The sequence below is a fragment of the Mobula birostris genome, chromosome 2, assembly GCF_030028105.1.
Source record: "Mobula birostris isolate sMobBir1 chromosome 2, sMobBir1.hap1, whole genome shotgun sequence".
NCBI lineage: Eukaryota > Metazoa > Chordata > Chondrichthyes > Myliobatiformes > Myliobatidae > Mobula > Mobula birostris.
The window spans coordinates 108,522,977-108,545,075 of record NC_092371.1 but is presented as its reverse complement, the minus strand read 5'-3'; the positions used below and the strand labels follow the sequence as shown (position 1 = coordinate 108,545,075).

The 22,099-nt window shown below is 42.4% G+C and overlaps 1 protein-coding gene across 6 annotated transcripts in view; it reads right to left on the bottom strand.

Moving 5' to 3' along the window:
• Nucleotides 1–22,099, bottom strand: part of prdm1a (PR domain containing 1a, with ZNF domain) — a 103,926-nt gene that overhangs the window by 77,676 nt on the left and 4,151 nt on the right. For 5 of the 6 annotated variants that reach the window (XM_072246108.1, XM_072246116.1, XM_072246115.1 and 2 more), the window contains exon 3: nt 15,136–15,332. The exons of the other annotated variant lie outside the window; for it this stretch is intronic. The gene's annotated coding sequence lies outside the window, so the exon portion shown is untranslated. The remainder of the gene's footprint in view (nt 1–15,135; nt 15,333–22,099) is intronic. 6 annotated transcript variants of the gene reach the window in all.

The following is a 22,099-nucleotide window of genomic DNA, read 5'->3' as shown; positions in this document are numbered from 1 at the left end:
TCCACATATTAGCTTTTGGGAAACTTTTTAAGATCCAAGCCTTAAACCAAGATTTATCGATTGAGCTAAGCTGGAGGTGGTTATTTTTTTCTCTCACTCAGAGCAGGTCTGGTCACGAAGGGCAAAATGGCCTTTTTTCTACAGCGCTAATGACCGTGATATTGCGACAATTTGCCTTTCACCATAATGGCATTTTGTGAGCTTTCTGCCCCTTGATGTGTCCGATCATATTGGCAAAGTGTGCGAAAGAGCAGGGTGCAGGCAGCTCCAGATGCAAATCTGATACCATCTGCCCAAAACAGACACAAGCGAGCAGAAAATTGTTCTGAAACGTGGACATTTAACGTCTGCAAGTGTCCTTGCTCCAAGGAGGAACCTACAAAGCATGGGGAAAGCTGGTATATATCCTTGCCCACACTTTACAGCAGAACAATGATGTTGTCTTCTGGGATTCCAATGACATCATCATTACTCCAGCCACAAAGCATGTAGCTGAATAGAACTTCCCGACCACTTGCTAAACTTTTTATTCCGGTAATAAATCCACATTTTTAGTTAGCATTGACAGATGGAACCATGTTACACAATGCCATTCTTGAACAAAACTGCAGATTGCACATTCCATAAATAGATTATGCCAACCTTTTGGGGAACAGTCTGGACCTGGGGACAATTTACCTCCCTTGGAGGGTCAGACACCCTGAGCCAATAGGCTGGTCCTGGACTTATTTCCTGGCATAATTTACATATTACTATTTAACTATTTATGGTTTTATCACTATTTATTATTTATGGTGCAACTGTAACGAAAACCAATTTCCCCCGGTATCAATAAAGTATGACTATGACTATTGGACAGAGATTTGGACTTCCTGCCACTGTCGGTAAGGAGATTGTACGTTCTTCTCGTGACCGCGTTCCTTTGGGTTCTCTGGTTTCCTCACATAGCCCAAAGACGTACCGGTTAGTAGGAGTCCCATGATTAGCCTAGGGTTAAATAGGGGGTTGCTAAAAGGGCCCATCTCAAATCAAACAATAAATAAGCAAACAAACTGGTTTGGACCTTTGCAGTTAAGATTTCCTCTTCACAAACCAAAGCATATTTAAGACAGTAGAAAGATTTCAATAATTCCACATGCTGCAGTTTGCTCAATGACTCCAGCTGTTGCTAAATCAGAATTTAAGGTGGAATGACCAGATTGACGATTTTCAACCACTCTGATTCTAACTGCTTGATGCTCTACCTGTGAAGATGTAAAAACTGGGCTCAGCTGCCAAACTCTGCCCTGTAAAATGTCGTCTGCCATCACCCTGACAGTCACAGGTCTGAGTTAGCAGTGGGCTGTAACAGCACCAAACAGAGCATGGTGACCAGAGTTTGGAGTAAGAGGGGCATGTCACGTTTTCAGTAAAGATTGTTGCCAAGACAATTATTTAGCTATTTGTGAGGTAGGAAATAAAAAGGAAGCAAAAAAAATTAGCACACAATATTATTCATAAAATTATTTAAAAGGCTTTCTATAATTTGGGAGCCTTCGTATAGCAGTTTGGACCTGCAGTTGTCAATGCTCTCTAGCTATTGAAATATTGAATACCCAACTTGAACACTGGGACATACCATCGTATAGCAGCCCTCGTTCCAGACTGCGGCCTATTTTAAGAGGATCTCTTTGGTCAGGTCTCTGCATTTGACCTCAAAAACAACTCTCCCCAGCACACCCCCCCAAGGGTTTGCCAAAAAAAAAGTAAAGCTTCCATAGCTGACCTTCGCTCTACAGAATCGGACAGAGCACTGCCATATAATCCATCATTATAAAGAGGGGACAGTTGTGCGGGTCACGTTAGCAAGAGCGCCACGGTCTCCTGAAGGAAAGCTAAAAATAAAAGCCCTCTACAAACAGTTCCACACACAAAAAAAAGAGCCAGGGACATGCATAGTGCTGGGTTCAAATAGGATACCAACAGGTCAAACAGACACACAGCTTTATATACATCATTAATCCACCATCGCAATTAAGCTGGAACAACAACATACTCAGTTGCATTCAATTAATTCCTGTTATTAGAACCACAACAGAACTAAATTCACAAAATAGTTACAGGTGAAGAAATCCATTCAGCCCATCCTAGTTCATCCATCACGATGCCCTAGCATACCATTCAGACATTTCATGTTTTTGTTCACCATCAGAATCAGATTTATTATCACCGGCATGTGACGTGAAATTTAACAGCAGCAGTTCAATGCAGTATGTAATCTAGCAGAGAAAAAAATGACAAATAAAATTTAAAATAATAATAAGTAAATCAATTATGTATATTGAATAGATTTTAAAAACATGCAAAACCAGAAACACTGTTTAATTAAAAAAAAGTGAGGTAGTGTCCAAAGATTCAATGTCCATTTAGGAATTGGATGGCAGAGGGGCATTCATTTGAATTGTCTCTCACTCCGTTACAGTTTCACCAATTTAAGTTTTACTGAACTGTTTACTATGATATGTTTCTTTAAAAACCAAATCTTTCGAGTTAGCTCCTTTTATGCTGGGAGGTCTGAAATTCTCACAGACATAAGAGGAGTCTGGAATCTGGAGTAACAAACAAAATGGCGGAGGAATTGCTGGAAATCAGGCCACATTAGTGGAGGGAAATGGACAGTCGACATCTTGTGTTGAGAACCTTCGTCTGGACTACCAGTATTTTGTTTGTCACATCTGGATTTCTCGTATTTCTTCCTAACTTGAAACCTTTGATTTAGATCAGCCCCGAGTCTTCCCTTCACCACCTGTACTTGATATAGGGCTACAAGAAGCTCAGAATGATACTCTGGATTGTAACATGATTAATACTGGCCAAGATGCATCCCTATATTCACTTACTTTAGTGCTCTTCAACCATAGTCAATTCAATCAACAGTCCTGCCTAACATTAACATGAACAACTCGTTCTTTCAACTGCAACTCCTTATCTCTCAGTCACAAGCCAGTTGTCAAAGGAGCACAATTCCAGTTTAATGAGTGTTCAGGATGGCTAAAGTGAAACCATTCTCATTTTAACAAGATCTACTGCAAACATTGAGAGTGCAAGAGCCTTTCTCATTTGTTAAATGTGCTATCACTCACTCCCCTCCAGAATTAACCATTGTCTTTATGTCTCCTCCTAAATGGGGATAAAAAGACTGAATTTACCTGACGAAACAAGGAACTAAAATTGTGATCAAACGTGACCTCACTGTGACAGAACACTGTCCTCCCCATCCTATGACTTTGTTACATTTGATTAGAGTAAAACTGAAATAGTTTTTAAAGAATGGAAAGGCTTCAATTGCAATACACTCCTTACACTCTTGAAAGTCCCAAAGCTCTACTATAGTTCATGTAGGCTGATGTGGCAGCACAATTAAGTCTAGAAAACTTCCACAAGCATATAGACCAGTTAATCTAGTTTGGTGATGTTGGATGGGCAAGTTTTGTTCACAAAGCATATCCCTCAAAATTTACACAATGGTGAGGTAATTAAACAGTAGCCGACCATTAAAGTTATGCAAATATGCATTTATTTCACAGCTTTAAAAAGTTTAGAAAAAAGTGTTATATTTCTCTGAAGTTCTAGAGAGATGGACCTGCTTTTGAATAGTGGGGTGCCATTGGAAAAGTGACCTTTTATTGAGAACTGAAGGTGGTAAAGCTACGGTGGTAGTGCCAAGCAACCCAGCACAATATCACTGGATATATTAGAACAGGAAGGCCAATATGATCACAGGTGAACTTGGAGCTGTAACTCAAGTGAAGGGAGACTCAGTCATCTTGTTTTGAATAGTTTTTCAAGAGCTGTCACAACACTCATAAATCTTACTCCCAGCAAGCTTCCTTCATGCACCGTTCAAACAGAAAACTGTACCAAAACTAGATGTACTGGCACCTTTTTTTAAAAAAAGCACTGTGTGGGAGTTGGAAGTTGCTAAAGCACACATTCCTGGCATCACTTTATTTAATGAAGTACAGCGCGGAATATCCAGCAATTTCCCCCGATATAATCTGAGCCTAATCGTGGGACAATTTAAATTGACCAACTGGTACGCCTTTGGACTGCCGGGAGAAACCCACGTGGTCACGGGGAGAACGTACAAACTCCTTACAGGCAGCGGTGGGAATTGAACCCGGATCGCTAGTACTGCAAAGCATTCTGCTAACAACTATGCCACTGTGCCGCCCCAGTTGGAGAGCTGTCGGGAGGCAATGAACGTACAGCCCATTACAACTATCCTTGCTTCCACACTTAATAGCACTGGCCCTGCTTTCTTTACAGAGCCCTGTGGTTTTTGCTTCTGGTAGAAGATAGTCCATTGTTTTTAAGAAGATCCACATCTTCTAGCACAAGTCTCCACTGCATCAAGGTGTTTCAAAGCTTAAGAGTAAATTCTCCAGACAGTTTTGAATTTACAAGGCTCAGCCCCCGCCCCCCCCCCCCCCCCCCGCCCCGGTACTGCTATTGTGTTCAGCTGGATTCAGCAGGAGACTGAGATCGTGTTCGGGACTTTGACCTGGTGGTGCTTGCTGAGCAGGCTGTAGGTCGGTCACAAGTCCACAATAGATAAATTCAGAGTTATAAATGCATGCTGAATTCACAGGTTTTTAATACAAAAATGTCACGCATTTGCAATGATAGGCCAGATAACCATGGAGGCAACAACTCAACTTTCATGCAATCGAAGGGTGGGGAGGGAGGGGGAGGGATAGGGAGAGTGACACATTTATAACGGAGTTTCAACATCACATAGAACTTTACAGCTAATGAACTTGTGTACTGTAGAGAATATATCAGTTTGCACATAGCCAACTCTTACAGACGACCTGAACACAATTAAATAGTGAGAATTTATATGTCGATGATAAAGAGATAAATGTAGGATGCTGGAGATTCTGCAAGATACTGCCAGGGGATCTGTTGTGACCACTTGGGAGAGTAATTGGAGTCTTGGCTTAATCTCATCTAAACATAGAAACATAGAAAATAGGTGCAGGAGTAGGCCATTCGGCCCTTTGAGCCTGCACCGCCATTCAGTATGATCATGGCTGATCATCCAACTCAGAACCCTGTACCAGCCTTCCCTCCATACCCCCGATCCCTTTAGCCACAAGGGCCATATCTAACTCCCTCTTAAATATAGCCAATGAACTGGCCTCAACTGTTTCCTGTGGCAGAGAATTCCACAGATTCACCACTCTCTGTGTGAAGAAGTTTTTCCTCATCTCGGTCCTAAAAGGCTTCCCTTTTATCCTTAAACTGTGACCCCTCATTCTGGAAAAAAAATCAGCTGGTAAAAGGTAGCAACTCCCAACAGAATTGCACTCCTCCAGTTCGTTGCTGAGGGAGTTTCAAACCAGAAGCTTGGTGCTCGTCTCTAAAGAGGGGCTTGAACCTGGAGCATTTGGATTCAAGGCATACGTGCAATGACAGGAGATTGCATAAATCAGCAGGTTGGACTCTTGTTAATTCCAAAACAGAGGTGCTCCTGCTGGGCGGTTGAAGCGGAAGGCCTGCTGGCTGAGACAGATTAGCTTCTGCAGCCATTCAGACCACCAGTTGAGTGCAGACAGATCCATGCGGGGGCAGACAAGGCACAAAAAGTCACCGCATAATCAAGCAGTCATCAAGAGTGGAAAGAAAAGTCTCCGAAATTCAAATTCATTAACAAATGAAGGAGGAATAATTGAGGTCTATTCTCCACCCTAGCCTTAAGTGAAAACTACTTCATGAGATGACTGCCACATATATCCCCATTATACTGTCCCATTGGAATTAATGTAGTGTAATCGCTACAAGAATGCCAGCCCCAAACTTTCTTCATTATTCATTTGATCACTTAAAGCACAGACACCAGTTCTCCTCAAGCTAAATGAAGAATGGGGAGGGAATCTCATTGAAACCAACAAAATATTGAAAGGCCTAGATAGAGTGGATGTGGGGAGGATTTTGTTTATAGCGGGAGAGCCGAGGACCAAAGGACACAGCTTCGGGATAAAAGGACTTCATTTTAGAACAGAGATGAGGAGGAATTTCTTCAACCAGAGAGTGCAGGGGGTGCTGACTCTCTGGAAAGAATTCCACAGATTCACCACCCTCTGGCTGAGGTTGTTGCACACAGCCTCTCAGACTGTGGACCAGGGAAGAGGAGGAAGTGGAGACATTATTGGATATTATCACATCCAAAAATGATCCAATAGCCTGCCATTATTTACCTAAGCTGCTCCCACAGCACCGCCCAGAAATGCAAACTGTACTACGGAGACTAAGGACAAGTGCTCAGGAGACATCCCTATTTGCAGAGTGCCCCTTCAGGTTACAGACCAGCTGGCATGATTTTTTTTTGCTGGTCCTTCTGCTGGGCAAGGGCGAGGGAGAACATTCCAGAGGGGTGGACACAGCAACCCACCTAGAGTTCCATGCCTTTCTCCCCCCTGACGAAGCGAAACTGGATTCCCTCCCAGTCTGAGGATCCCCCCCACCCCCCACACCCTTCTGCACACAAGCGGCCACCATCCCAAACACACCTTCAGGGACATCATCACATCACAACCAACACAGTTTCACCAGGGAAGAGGAGGAGGAGGACTTCCAGCAGGACATTACTATCCTCTTTACTGTACTCGGACACAAACTCAGGCACACCTGCTGCGTCTAAATCCTGTTAGTTCCCACCTACCCAGCACCTCTACCAAAAGGACTTCAAATGGTTCATGGAGGCACCTTTCCAAGGACAATCTGAGAAGGGGCTTGCATCCGGTGTCCAGATACAAAAAAAAGATATAAAAATCTGCACAATAAAAGGCTGTTAAAGTAGCTATCTCATACAAAATCATGCATTAAGTAAAAGATATTTAATTCCAGTGCTAAAACTCAACCTGAAAAGTGTAAGCAAATGCCCTCTTTTCTTTCTTCTACTGTTACTAAATCAAACCTAAATGAACGGCTTAAGGAAAAGCAGACGGGTCTTGATTAATGAAGTAACTGATCTAGCTTTGTGCTGCCTTCCCCTGTTTCTTAAAAACATTAGGACTAACCGCTGAAGAAGAAACTGATACTGTTTAGTGGTCACGCATGCTGTTTAAAAGCAATTAAAAGTTGTGAGCTTTTACACATCCTTATTCTCTCTCCCTCATCCCCCACTCCTCAACAACAACACAAAAACAAAAAACAGAACAAATATTTGTCAACCATTAAAAGAAGCCTACTCAAGGCACCGTCCCTGTTGGTCATCTTTGCATTAGTGAACCTTGTCTTTTAACAGCTCCTGTCTCCTAGTAACAACCCCTTCACAGAAACAATGGGCCCATAAGCTCTGAACAGCAAATCAGAACTGGGATCATGAAAGATTAGCAACGAGTATCAATATTTACCAGTTATTGTGTTTGTTACTTGTTTAGAGTTAATCTATCAGTACATTGAACTACAGGTTTTGAACCACGTGCAGACGTGCACCCCACAGGCAAACTAGTTGGACTGTGTCACAAGTGAAAACTTACTGACATTAGTGGAATAGAAAGGTCCGTGTGGGTAAGCTATTTGAGCCCCTTTCCCTTTCCCATTGCGTGGCAACTTACTTTAGAAATACCTTGTAAACGTTTGATCTGAAACTCTGGCAGAGATTTAGTGAGAAAGGTAACAGTTGTTTTATGTTAACAACTAGATTCATACAGTAATTCAGAATGGAAATGGCACTTCAGCCCAACTTAGCCATGCTAACCACAGTGCCCACCTATTCCCATTTGCCCACACTCCTCTACATCAGGGGTTCCCAACCTAGGCTCCACAGACCCTTTGTTTAATGGTATTGATCCATGGCATTAAAAAAGGTTGGGAACCCCCTACTCTAAACCTTTCCTATCCAAGATCTTATCCGAATGTCTTTTAATGTCCAAATGTCTTCGTCCTGACGAAGGGTCTCGGCCTGAAACGTCGACTGCACCTCTTCCTAGAGATGCTGCCTGGCCTGCTGCGTTCACCACCAACTTTTATGTGTGTTGCTTGTCTTTTAATATAATGTGTTATTGTACCAACCTCAACCACTTCTCATGGAAAGGGTTTGATAAACGGAATGCCTCTCCTGTATCATAATATGTTAAACATGTCTACACTTATGAAATGTTTACAACCCAATCCTTTGTTATGTGCTGAGGATGCTAACTTCTTAAAAAAAAGGACAGGAAGAATACTAGCCAAGTCAACCTGCTCTTTTTCTAAGAATTGAGGGACTCCCACTACGCTGGTCATGTTCTCTTCTCATTGCTGCCATCAGGAATGAGGTATGGGAGCCTCAGGACTCACACCACCAGGCTACTGAACCGTAAGGGGATAACATCACTCAACTTCACTTGCCCCAGCATTGAAATATTCCTGTAACCTAAGGTCTCACTTTCATGCTCTTGATAAGCATTGTTTATTTATTATTTCTTTCTCTTTGTATTTGCACGGTTCATTTTCTTTTGCACACACTGGTTGAACACCTACATCGATGCCGTATTCCATGGCTCCTCTGTTATGGATTATTGATTATGCTCGCAAGAAAATGAATCTCAGGGTTGAATCTGGTGACATATATGTGCTTTGATAATGAATTTATATTGAACCTTTAGCAGGCTGCTTACAGAGACCTAAAGCAAAGTTGTGACATGGCCAGACAGCACTCTCTCCCAGGAGTTTACAGGTAGTGGAGTCCGGTCACAGATACAATAAACCAAGCCTAATTCCTTGAAGAGGGACTGCTGCTTAATGTTAGTCCTTTGAGTGAGATACTAAATAAAGGGTCTACCTATTAGATGGTCATATTTAATGAAAATCTGTGAATCCTCCTCAAGTCCTGGTTAACATTTCTCCCTCAGTCAAAAAAAATACCAGATATCTGATTTCTTCTCTATATGCCTGCCCCACCCAGTTTACCAACAGTAGCAAAGCTTTCAGCCACCCCTACCCCAATTGCTTGGAATTTCTTCCACTACTTCACCTTTCCTTCCTATTTCCTCCGTGGTATGTCACAACAGGAAAACAGACTCCTTCCCTTTCCCTTTCTGACATCTGCTATCTCAGAATAAAGACCTCCTCACCAACTCCCTCTGCAACACGTGCAATACCGGGAAATATATATTCTTTTCCATGCGCGTAATTACTTGGTTTATGCCAGTAAATAGAATGTATTTTGTTTTTATTTATTGAGATATGGTGCAGGACAGGCCCCTCCTCCTCTTCGAGCCGCACTGCCCAGAAAACCCGCGATTGAATCCTAGCCCAATCACAGGACGATTTACAATGACTGGGCTGGATGGTGGGTTAATGCACTGTGGGAGGAAACTGGAGCTCGCAGAGGAAACCCACACAGTCACGGGGAGAACGTACAAGCTCCTTACGTACAGCGGTGGGAATTGAACCCAGGTCACTGGTACCGTAAAGCATGCTGCTAACCGCTACACTACCATGCCCACCCCATGGTAGAGAATGTGGGTACCCTTCCCATTATAATTTTACCCCAAGACAGGCTCCTTTCCGTCCCGGTAATGACATGGACAGGATGTCAGTCCTTCACTGTACGAGGGGTGATTGATAAGTCCGTGGCCTAGGGTAGAAGGAGATGAGTTATACCACTCTCATTACATGCACATGCAGCTCAACACTTTGAGTGAAAATGCAGAAAGTCTGAAGTTTCTCCTTATCTCCTTCTACTTTAGGTCACGAACTTATCAATCACCCCTGCTGTGGACCACTTTCTGGAGGTCCAAGACGCCGACTTCTACAAAGAAGGGATCTGTATGCTCCACAACTGCTGGGCTAAGTGTGTAAATGTAGGAAAAATAAATGTGCTAGGTTTTCTAAAATTGACTCCTTCTACCTTAAGCCACAAACTTATCAATCACCCCTCATATATAAGTATATGTGACAATAACATGTGGTACTATCTGTGCAGAGTAAGCACGTTCTCTAGAGATTGCAAGGATTTCCTCCCAGCTGTGCTGGCTTCCTCCTGCACCTGAAAGATGTGCTGGTTGGCTAGTTCAGTAGCTATTGTATATGTGGGTGGCAGGGTGGAGATGCATCTCTACCAAAGGAGGTGTAAGGCGCTTCCTCCCTCCTCTAGCCTGCAGGCCACCCTTGGGAAAGGTGTAGCACCTGCTTTGCCCCTTGATCAGGGCCATGTGAGCAGGTGGTAGGTTGTCATATGAGCAGTTGGTGTGGTATCACAATTCCTGGTTTTGCAACCACTGATGATCTGAAGAGTATTGATAATGGCTGGGGCTACCCATTTTTGTAAAGATGCTGTCCAGCAGAAGGCAACGGCAAAGCATTCCTGTAGAAAATTGGCGAAGAACAATCACGGCCATGGAAAGACCATGATCGCCCACGACATGTGACTAGTACATAATGAATGAACAAGCAATGGTAATGGAACTGCAGAGCTTGCAGCTAATGAGAGAGAGAATGGATTACAGAGAAATAGGTGGGGGATGGGATGGATGGAAATGTTCGGAGGATTGGCGTTAACTTGTTGGGTAGAATGACTTCGAAAGAGAAAAGAGAACACATGGCATGCCTGCCTGCCCCATTAGTGATGAGATTTATTTGTGGAAACAGAGCTCTTCCCATTCCAATTATGATCATATTATCCCTTGACACATACTCTGTGGTGACATCACGTGTAAGAACGTGATTGGGCAGAGTTCTGAGCATGCGCAGAAATGAGAGAATGATCGAGAAACCTGTATAGTGGAAACGTGGCTGCTGGTTGCTGCTGTAAATAAAAGTTCTAGTTCTTATTCTTTCAGAATATGGTTTGTTCTTAGTAACCTACGGTATGTATAAAGAACACAACATGGTGCCAGAAGTGGGATACTCCACCATGATGTGTGTGACCCCGAAAGATTCCTTCCAATTCCATTCTTTTTGTCTTGGGTCCTTCTCCCAGTAGGGTGTAGACCATTGATGAGCTCTTGCCCTCAACTTCTTTCTGAGCTAGTTTCTCAAAGGTGGAACAGGAGTGAACCCATCGTCTAATTTCAGCATGGACATCTCTCCTCCACGTGTCCTTTGGACATCCCTTTTCCCCTTTCTCCTTGGGGATTTCATTTTAATGTCTGCCCGGTGATGATGTTGGTTGGCTTCCTCAAGGTGTGGCCAAATCACTCCGTGTCCTTTTATGTGTTTGTATCTCTGAATTCCTTGTTGGTGCTTTCCCCACAGTGCCTGGTTGGTTACTTTGTCAGTCCATCTGATGTTTAGGATTCTCAGTCACTGCTTGATGAAAACCTGCTGGTTTTGTAGTGTCTTTGTTGTTCTCCAGATTTCAGAGCCATACAGGAGCACTGTTTTAACATTGAGTTGAAGATTCCGATTTTGGTTTTCCAATTCCATTCATGAAGGTGTTATTCCAAAGTGCAGACCTCTCTCAATGCTCCCCCCACCCCACCCCATCTTCCAAGAGACAGAATGCCACTTTGACCAGTTATTGTCCTGTAGGCATGCTGCAATTAGCAGAGGTTAGAAGGTCAGCTACAAACATTAAACAGCACCTATTGTTCCCTTCAGGTAGAAGGAGCTACAGGTACTTACTCCAGGACGCTCTGAATTTAAATGCTATTTGCAGCAGCTCCTACGTCTTCGGTACAACTGTTTTCGACGCAAGGTGAGACTCTTCAAAAATAAGTGAATACAGAAATCTGTGTGTCCCCATGTACCACCACCTCCAGCACAGTTTAACATTCAGTAGATGGTTCAAGTGATTCAGGGTCATCAGCAATTTCCACAACCTAGTCTTATTCTCCTTTGCTCCCCAAACATCCTGCACATTCAACAGTGCCATTGAATAACAGCCAAAGAGTCAGACAGCTGAGTTTTAACTCTATGTTGCTAGCTCAGTTCTACTTCATTTTATTCCACGTATAAATACAGATCAGGGTCTCATGCCAATGCTTCTCAGCCAAAGCCAAAATACAGTAAAACTGTACCATTGAGACTCATCCCAGCAGGGGTTGAGTGCAGTGTTTCTACAAATTCCCTTTTACTCCCCCTAACAATTTGTTGACGGAATAAGATGTTGTTGGGGACACTGGCACTTATCCTCATCCTGAAATCTCCCTGCATTGAGGAGGTAGTTGAGAGTGAACCACTTTGCCCCCATCAGCTGATATCAGGAACCATCCACATATCCAAGTCAGTTCCCAATGAAGGAGACAGACTTCATTTGAAGTTCGTAGTTCAGTAGTGAGCAGCAGTGACTTACATTTCCTCTCAACCCCACCACCCTTGCATCTGATCTGCATTCATTGTTGTACATAAGATAACTGGAGTGCTGACGCAGGAGAGTACTTTTCAATCTTAAGTGAATGCATCACCATTTCTGTCTCCCTGGCCAAATGAATAAACAATCTTTTTCTTCAATTAACATTTTTTTTCCTGAGCCATTTAACTGACCAGCAACTTCAACTTGTAAATGAAAGGGTCCCAAGTCCATCTCAAGGGAATAGATAATGGTGAAAGTTCTGAGTTAAAGTGGATATATTAGAACATAGGATAGTACAGCACAGGAAGAGGCCTGGTAGTCCAGAACGTCTGTGCCAAGCATGAAACCAAATTAATCTAATCTCTGCTGCCTGCAGTTGGACCATATCCTTCCATTCCCTAAATATTCATTGTCTATCTAAAAACCCCTTCAATGCCACTGTCATACTTTGCCAGAATAGTCCCTTTAAACATTTCCCTCTTGTCTTAAACCTATGCCACCTAGGAGAAAGATTCTGGGTGTCTGCCCCTATCTCTGCTTCAGATAATTTTATAAACCTCTATTATGCCTGCTCTCACCTTTGACAGTTCAGAGAGTCCAAGTTTGTCCAACTTCTCCTTATAACAAGTACCCTTTACTCCAGGCAGAATTCTGCTAAACCTCTTCTAAACCCTCCATATTCTTCCTGTGTGGGTGACTAGAACTGCCTGCAATACTCCAAGTGTGGATTAATCAAACTCTTATAAAACCACATCATAATTTTGTAACTTTTACTCTGTTGCCTTGTAATTGCCACTTTTTGAATGGACCAGATTCCCAACCTTGTTTTATGCCATGGACCCCTGCCACTAACCAAGGATCCACAGACCCCAGGTTGAGAATGCACATTAATGTGATTAAGGTCCCTTCTAATAACTGTATACTTTTTCCTCACAGTTCCTCTCCCGAAGTGTAACACCTTACATTTGACTGGATTAAACTCCATCTGTCATTTATTGGCCCATAAGTGTAACTGGTTGATCTTTTCCTGTATCCTTTAACATACTTCCCAAAACTCTAGCATCTGCAGACCTACTAACCACTCCAACTACATTTTAATCCAAGTTGCTTACAAACATCGGAAACGACAGAGGTCCAAATACCAATCATGACAACCACCGAAAGTCACGAAGCTCCAACCAGAATGCCTTTCCATGGTAGCCAGGATTTGTGCACTTATTCACGATCCAGTAACCACAGCAAAGGCCGGGACGCAGCACAAATGCTCCTCATGAGTAAATAATGTCTTGATTGAAATATCCCACAAGCAAATAATTAGTTTCAGCAAATTCCGGGAGGTTAACTGACAAATAGACAAGTTGTAATGGGAAGAGAGGAACTGTGTGTGGATGAAATCACTAAGTCATATTCAACTTGTACCTAGTCTACCAAGTGATATGGAACACAAACACAGCATTTCAAGCTGTGATACAAATATCATTGAATGACTAAATGGATTTAAGGGCCTAAATGGTTTGAAATTGCTGATATTACAATCTTATCACACAATGTATAACAAAAGAACATAAGAAGATAGGAACAGCGGTAAGCCACTCAGCCCCTCGAGTTTGCCCTTGTCAATCAACATTGCCAACATTCCCCAGACCTCATTCGTCTTCTGGGATGGCTTCTCATGCCCTGAATCCCAGATGTTTCTCTTTAAATGTCCCGAGTGATCTAGTCTCCAGAATCCTCAGGGGTAAAGAATTCCAGTGATTCAAAACCCTCTGCAAGAAGAAATTCCTGTGCACCTCAGTCTTGAACGCACTCCCCTTAATCTGACACAGTATCTATGAAAGTTAGCCAGTAACCATTCCCTTTGACGTAGAGCATTGCAATTTAAAAAAAATGGCATGGTCTAAACTTAGGATCAATTCCTGGAACTGGAGAGATGAACAAATTTGTGACAATTTACTGAAATCTGGAGAGTCATCCGATTTCAGTGATCACGACAGTTCCAGTTAGAAAGTCAAGTGACTGTGCAAACAATCACTTTGATTAATTTAATAGAAAACACACATATGCAAAGAAAGATACTGGCAAGCCCATTCCCTCTGTGTCAGTTTGCTCAGGGGAAGAATATTGATTGCAGCACTCTATGATATTGTTTTGTAGTGACCGAAAAAGATTTTTTCCACCTTCCTACCACCCTCCCAGCCAACAAAAGACTACAAGGTATGCCACCCCCCCCCCCCACCCATAAGAGTAAGGCGGGTCACATGGTATATGGTTGTCTGTAAACAAAAAGTAGAAACTTTGGTCTGCGGCTTCAAAACTCGGAGAAAAATGCGACGGTCTGAAGGGTGCCAGGTTGTTCAGTTTTGTATCACACAGAGAGATATTGTTTTGGATTCAAACACAGGACAGTCTCCAGGTACATATAGTCTCTGCAACGATCCTTAAACAAACCAAAACATGGACTGTTCATTAGCGCTGACGCTGGAGTCCGGTTTTATGTTTAGTTAACCACACTTGAAAAGTAAGAGGGCATACTGTGTAGTCAAACAAGCTGGAAAATATAAATGGCTCTCATGTCTTGCGGGGGCTTGTTTGTTGAACTTTTAAAATGACACCAACAATTACTACAACTTGAATTTGAATGTCAAACATGAAAAACATAGAAACACCCAACTCTGAAGGCGAATGTTTTCAGATTCTGCCAAAAGGAATCATTCAACATACCAGGTAGTATTTCAGCCCATCTTCCCTGTGCTAGCCCTTTGAAAAAGAGCATTACAATTTGCCCCACACCCTCAACATTTGCCCAGAGCCCAGGAATTTTTTTCTTTAAAGGCGTAACTGATTAGGAAGTCTCTTGCGCCACTCACCTGATGACTTGATTGCAGAAAGGTCACCTGATAAGTAACTGAACCATATGACTGGGGAATGCACTGGGTACAATCTCTGAGCTGTGCTGACTTCACTGGTCTCAGGCAAGGCTCCTCGTGGCCTCTTGTAGTTAGAGTGCAGAAAGAACAAAAGTCAACCTGGGCCCTTCCTCCAAACTGCTACCCGGTAATGCCAGCTGGAATAGGCAGAAAAAGGGGCAAGGATATTATATTTTCCTTTGTTTTACCATCAGGAAGATGGTTTGTTGAACGCTTTAAAGCTCCACTGTTTTGCCATTCAAACTGCTCCTTGCAGAGGCTAAACCAAGTTTTTTTTGAAAAAACACACTCTAAGGTTTCTGTTCTTAAAGGTGAACTTCAAGTCTGGTCCCTTCTGCAACACACTCCAACCCCCAGCTTCTGAACCTGTTAACAACGCTGCCAGCGTGCTAGCAACCAGCCTCAGCTTCCATCTAAATTCCATTGCTGTGAGTATTCATCTACAAGCTAACATCAACAGCAAGGCTTGTAATTGTCTGGCTATGTTATCTGGTGTAGCTCCCACCTGTCTCCTATAATGGGAGCAACTAAACAATTCATTACCTCAACTAACACCACACCGCCGATTTCCAGAATGGCCACTTCCCTTTAGTCATTCACCCCTTGATCCAACCTGCATACCCTTAATTACTACGTCAGTACAACAACATTATGATCATTTTGCACTGCAATCAACTTGGTTTATGTTGTTCTAATTGTGTTCATTCTTGTATTTTTAAATACTTTATGATTAATTTGATGTTTTTCTTGTAAACATTCTGCCTCTCATGCTGCTGCATCTGTGATTGCATGTACTTGTGCATATGACAACAAACCCCACGTTAACTTCAACCATCTCTCACTCACCCACTTCCTCACACAGAGATTCTTTTACATGAACATCCTGGCACATCTTGGCCAACACTTACACGCTCAGGTAACACGATCTGAATTTTCTCCATCAGAGTAATATTTTTGAGACACAGAAAGTCTTGGGAGGAACAAGTGACTTTGGCTCTCTGATGACAGAGATTCCCTCCCCTCATTTCTGGCTCTGTTGTAGGCTGATAGAGAGAGATTGATTGTTGTGACTAGTCAACAATTATATTAATTCTGTAGCACATAGCAACCCAGCTGGTGGGAGGTAAATTGAATGGACTTGGTCTCATTTTACCAATAATTTCCACGTTCCAGCACTGATGAGAACCTTTAATTCTCGAAGCTGACATCACGTACCAACACACCTAAGATTATTAGACCATAAGGCATAGTAGCAGAGTTAAGCCATTCAGTCCATCGAGTCTGCTCCACTATTTCATCATGGCCAATCATTTTCCCTCTCAACCCCATCCTTCTGCCTTCTCCCTGTAACCTTTCATGCCCTGTCTAATCAAGAACCTATCAACTTCTTCCTTAAATGCCTGGACTCCACAGTTGCCTTGGCAATGAATTCCACAGATTCACACCCTCTGGTTAAAGAAATTCTTCCTCTTCTCCATTCTAAATGGATGTCCCTCTAATCTGAGGTTGTGTCCTCTTATCCTAGACTCCTCCATGATAGGAAATATCCTCTCCACATCCACTCAATCTAGGCCTTTCAATTTCTGAGAGATTTCAAATGAGATCCCCCTCATTCTTCTAAATTCCAGCAAGCACAGGCCCATAGCCATCAAACACTCTTCATATGATAAGACCTTCATACCCAAAATCATTCTCGTGAACCTCCTTCGAACCCTCTCCAATGTCAGCATATCCTCTCAAAACCGTTCACAATATTCCAAGTGAGGCCTTGCCAGTGCCTTATAAGGGCTAAGCATTACACTCTTGCTGTTATATTCCAGTCCTCTTGAAATAAATGCCAACATTGTATTTGCCTTCCTCACCACTGACTCAGCCGGCAAATGAACCTTTAGGGAATCCTGCATGAGGACTCCCAAGTCCCTTTGCACCTCACATTTTTTAAAACTTTCTCCCTGTTTAGAAAATAGCCTACACTTTTATTCCTTCTATCAAAGTGCATGAGCACACACTTCCCAGCACTGCATTTCCATTTGCCACTTCTTTGCTCATTCTCCCAATATGTTAAAATTCTTCTCTAGGCTCCCTGCATCCTCAATCCTATCTGCCTCTCCAGTTAACTTTGTATCGTCTGCAAACTTGGCCACAAAGCCAACAATTCCATTACGCAAACCATTGACATATAATGCAAGAAGAAGTGGTCCCAACACAAAACCTTGTGGAACACCAGCCAATCAGTAAAGGCTCTGTTTATTCCAACTCTCTGCTTCCTGGCAATCCTGTCTATGCTAGTATCTTTTCAGTAACATGATGGACTCTTATCTTGTTAAGCAGCCTCATGTGCGACAGCTTTCTGAAAATCCAAGTACACAACATCCACCGATTCTCCTTTGTCTATCCTGCTTGTTATTTCCTCAAAGAATTGCAATAGATTTATTTTATATAGAATGGATGTTCAATTCCAATGATGTGGCAACACTTGTGCCAATTACTCAACAAGAAATATTAACAATGGGCTTCAAGGATTATCACAAGAAACTCGATCTTGAGCAACAAGGATTTGCTAGCCATATAGCCGTTACAATATGACTCATTCCCCATTACTCTGAATTAGCTAAACCTAACATTTGGATAATAATTTATTGGATGCCCTGGGGCCATCCTGCTAGCTGTTATAATATGCACTGAATAATTTACCTCATAATTCTATGCTGTGATGTGTCATGGGATCATGGAAATTTACGGCATAGGATGTTCCCAATTGGTTGTACCAGCCAAAATAGAAGCTGCTCATGACTAATCTATGGTTTAGAAGTCACAGTACCCCAAGTTCTCATCCAGATATTTGTTATTCCTGCCTCCACCACCCTTCCTGGCAATGAGCTCCAAACCTCCACTGTCCTCCAAGCAAGGACCATTTTCTCCAAATTCCCTCCAAATTTTTCTACCAATTAACTTAAACCAATTCTGGACAGCTTTTTTTTAAAAAAGGAAGGCAAGTCATTCCCACGTGTTGACTGAGAAATTATTGATTCAAACTAAAATGCAGAGTCATTACAAAAATACCAAACTTTCTCAAGAGGAAAGGGACTGTTAGGAAATGAATGTCCTGAAACAACTCACGTATGCAGCTAGTCAGAGCTTCCTAGAGATCTGTACCACTAGAATTCCAGGCATTCCTGAAGAGCTGCCAGGGGAGCTCTATAAAAACGTTCCATCTTTCTGATCCCCTTACAACCACCTGGATGACTAGGGAGAGAGGCAACTTTTTTCCACTCCTGTTTGCCTTATACAGACATGTCAATTGATTCACCCAAAATAAACCCGGCGGCCCCTCCCACTGATCTAAGCAGTCCCCTTGACCTATGCTCAGCTGAAGATGCTGTAAGCTTTCCGCCACCCCACGCACGTGTCAAATCACCCGGCACAGCAGGCGAGGTAATGCATTGATGACTCCACAGAGCCTGGCAAGGAGAGGTATCCTCGACCATAAATAATTACTGGGAAGCAAATGTTTATCTAACTTAACGTGACAGAAAGGGTGACAGCAGGAGAAAGAGCCGGGGGGGGGGGGGGGGGCAGATGTGCCAACTTAAGAACAGTTGCCAGCAACTAGATCCATTTCTTCACAATGGGGAAAGGTATCAGTAACACAGAAGGCCATAAATATTTAACATTGTGTTTGTCTTGGCTAGACTAAAGGACTGAAAATAATGACCTGTATAATTCCATCCACCTACCTCCCATCACCACACCAAAAGGGGAAGCTACGCCAGTGAATGAAGAAAATTAACTTTCCCTAAGTAAAAAAAAGTTGTCAGGCGCCTGTCAAAACAAGTCGTGCACAGCTTCGAACAAAACTCCACAGGATTTTGACTTCATTATCTGGAAGCAATTAGTAGTACGAGCAGCGCACTAATTAATTTATTGTGTACAACTGGAATGTGATAAGGGTGGACGGAAGCCAGTAACAGGTTTTGCTGTGCACTCCAGGTCCTGAGCCAAACTACACAGCTCAGTACATCCTTATCGTGTTGGGGACGGCTGAGAAACTACCACTGCTGCTAAGCAAGTGTTTTCTGGATTACCAGGCAACGGATAGATTCCATTTTGATTCAATTCGCTTTCTACTCCCTGTCATCTTGAATAAATTAGATCATCTGCTGTCAATCTCGAGCCAGGTAATGGCAAAATTAAACTTAATGCAAAAATATATACATGACCCTGCAACGTTATCGGCTGGTGCATCAATGGGAATCTGCAAATTTCCCAATAACTTCCTTATATCACACAAAATTTGAACAAAGCTGTGAAATCTCAAGTAAAATAGATCAATAACAAAGTGAGTGGCAGATTAAGTGAGGGTGGTTTTCCATTGCCACATAAGCGGGATTCAGTCCATTCTGCAAGGATCATATTCAGTTTTACAGAAGCTCAGAATTTCTAAGTAGCTTTGCTGCTCACTGATCACTCTCACTGCAAACACCAATGACATTGGAGCAGGTGTGTTAAACTAATGCAGCTCCTGATCATCCTTGGCAAGACGGCACCGAGGGGGTCCCAGCTGAAGTCACGCAGCTCTCCTGATAAATTTGCTTCTTTGCACAAAATTGGAGAGCATGGTCAGCTCGGGTCTTTATCCTGGATTGGTAATCCAGCAAACCTGCTTCACGTGAAGCCAAGATGTTGTGTTTGAGCTGAAAGGGCTGACAGAGAGTGGAGAGACTGGGGCACACATACTACTGCCTACACTCTACCTGTAGGGCTCACGTGATTGTGCTGAGAAATTAAACAAGGATTGGTTCAGCAGAGGGTGGGCAATTTTTTTTGTGTGTGGGCAAACAATGACTACTGGGTTACATGAGATGATGTGTTGGGCAATACAGTACAAGGATAAGGTCTTCAGCTCTTCAGCTAACCATACAAACTAATCCCACCTGCTTGTAAGGATGCTGACATTATTAAACTTGTTCAGAATGCAAGCTGGGCACCTGATCTGTAAAGGGACACAGGCAAGATTCATGATTAACCAAGAATGTGGTAAAGTGTAAGTGGAGGAGAAACTGAAAATGGGAGGAACTGGGAAATGCTGACACTCAGAGACCAAGCAGAGGTATTTTGTATTTAGTAATCGTCAAGTCGTGCCCAGGGAACAGCATGAATCATGAGTATGTACAAGTAATTTGAAAATCAAGTGTTATGCTTTATTAGAAAGGGGTTAAGTTTTTGAAAAAAAAGCATTTAATGCATTTGGAAAAACCACTAGAGAATACTATGTCTCAACTCACAGAAATATATCTGAATTTGTTAAATTGCAAAGATTTATTAAAGTGATTCAAGGAAAGGGGGGGGTGATTTTTCAATGAGACAAATTGAGTAAAATATGTAATATATTCTTTAAAATTTAGAAGAATGAGCAAGGAGCTGCTAGAATGGGCACTGACAGGACGGTTCATTGTCTGGGTCATTAACAACCAGAGATCGCAGTCTCAGAATGAGCGTTAACTACTCAGAAACAAATTCCAAGAGACGCTTATTCAGTTAAAGGGTGGGATTCTCTACCTGCAAAGGCTGTGAATACTCCAGTTATGTTCCAGACTTAGACTGATAGTACTGAGGCAATTGGGTGACATGAGCTCTTGGGACCAGAAAATCAGAATCAGAATGAATATCACCAGCATATGCCATGAAATTTGTTAACTTTACAGCAGCAGTACAATGAAATACATGATAAATGTAGAGACCGAGTTACATGAAGTGGATATATTTTAATTTAATGATTTAAAAAAATTAGTGCAAAAACACAGAAATTTTAAAAAAGTAGTGATGTTCATGGGTTCAATGTCCATTTAGAAGTTGGATGGCAGAGGGGAAGAAGCTGCTCCTGATTTGCTGAGTGTGTGCCTTCAGGCTTCTGTACATCCTTCCTGATGGTAAGTATGAAGAGGGCAAGTTCTGGGAGGTAGGGATCTTTAATGATGGACGCTGCCTTCCTAAGGCACCACTCCTTGTAGATATCTTGGATACTATGGAAACTAGTATCCATGATGGACCGGACTAATTTTACAAGTTTCTGAAGCTGATTTGGAGGAGTATGGTTATGCCATTGATTTTTAGAGCAAACCAACATGGCAAAATTGCATCTCTTGCTCCTATTTCTTCCATTTTCTGAGAACATCAGGTTTCCCTACAGTTATTAAAGCTTATGGAGATCTTGCATGTAAGCCAGCACTAAATCCATCACAGCAAAGCTTGAAGCTTGCAGCAGATCCTTCTAACTCCTGTTGCTTGAAAACACTGGAAGTCAGCTTCATTCTTCCTTGCTGGAGACAATGTTTGAGCCCATAACACTAATCATGCTTAAGGAACAAAATTTGCATTAATGGGCTTGCTGTTCCAAAAAACTCTGAACTAATCATGTGGTGTACTGGCACGTAAACTAGTTACTATATTTAATCCAGAGCGCCGGTGTGCACAAAACCTGAGGGAAGACAAGGCAAGGACTATGACTAGTAGATTCTGAACCCTCATGACACTTGTGGTAGTTTCTCTTTAACTTTGCTCTCATTTGTGTACAAATTCTCTGAGCCACACCTTAACTAATGTTAAATGAAATCTTATCCACCTTATCCAGCCTCCTTCCCTCTTCTCATAAAGACAATTAAATCCCTCCTCAGCAGCCTCCTCTATTCTGAAGAAAGCAATCTCACTATATCCAGTTTCAGCTAAAATTACCTTGAGCTAAGTTTCTCTAATACCAACCAAGTTCTTTGTAATTTTTCTCTTTGAAACAACCGCTTTCTTCCTGCAATGTGGTGATGAGAAATATTAGCTGTGGCCTAATTAATAGTGTATATAATTCTAACATCTTTTCCCAGCTCTTACAATCAAAGACAAGAAAGGAACT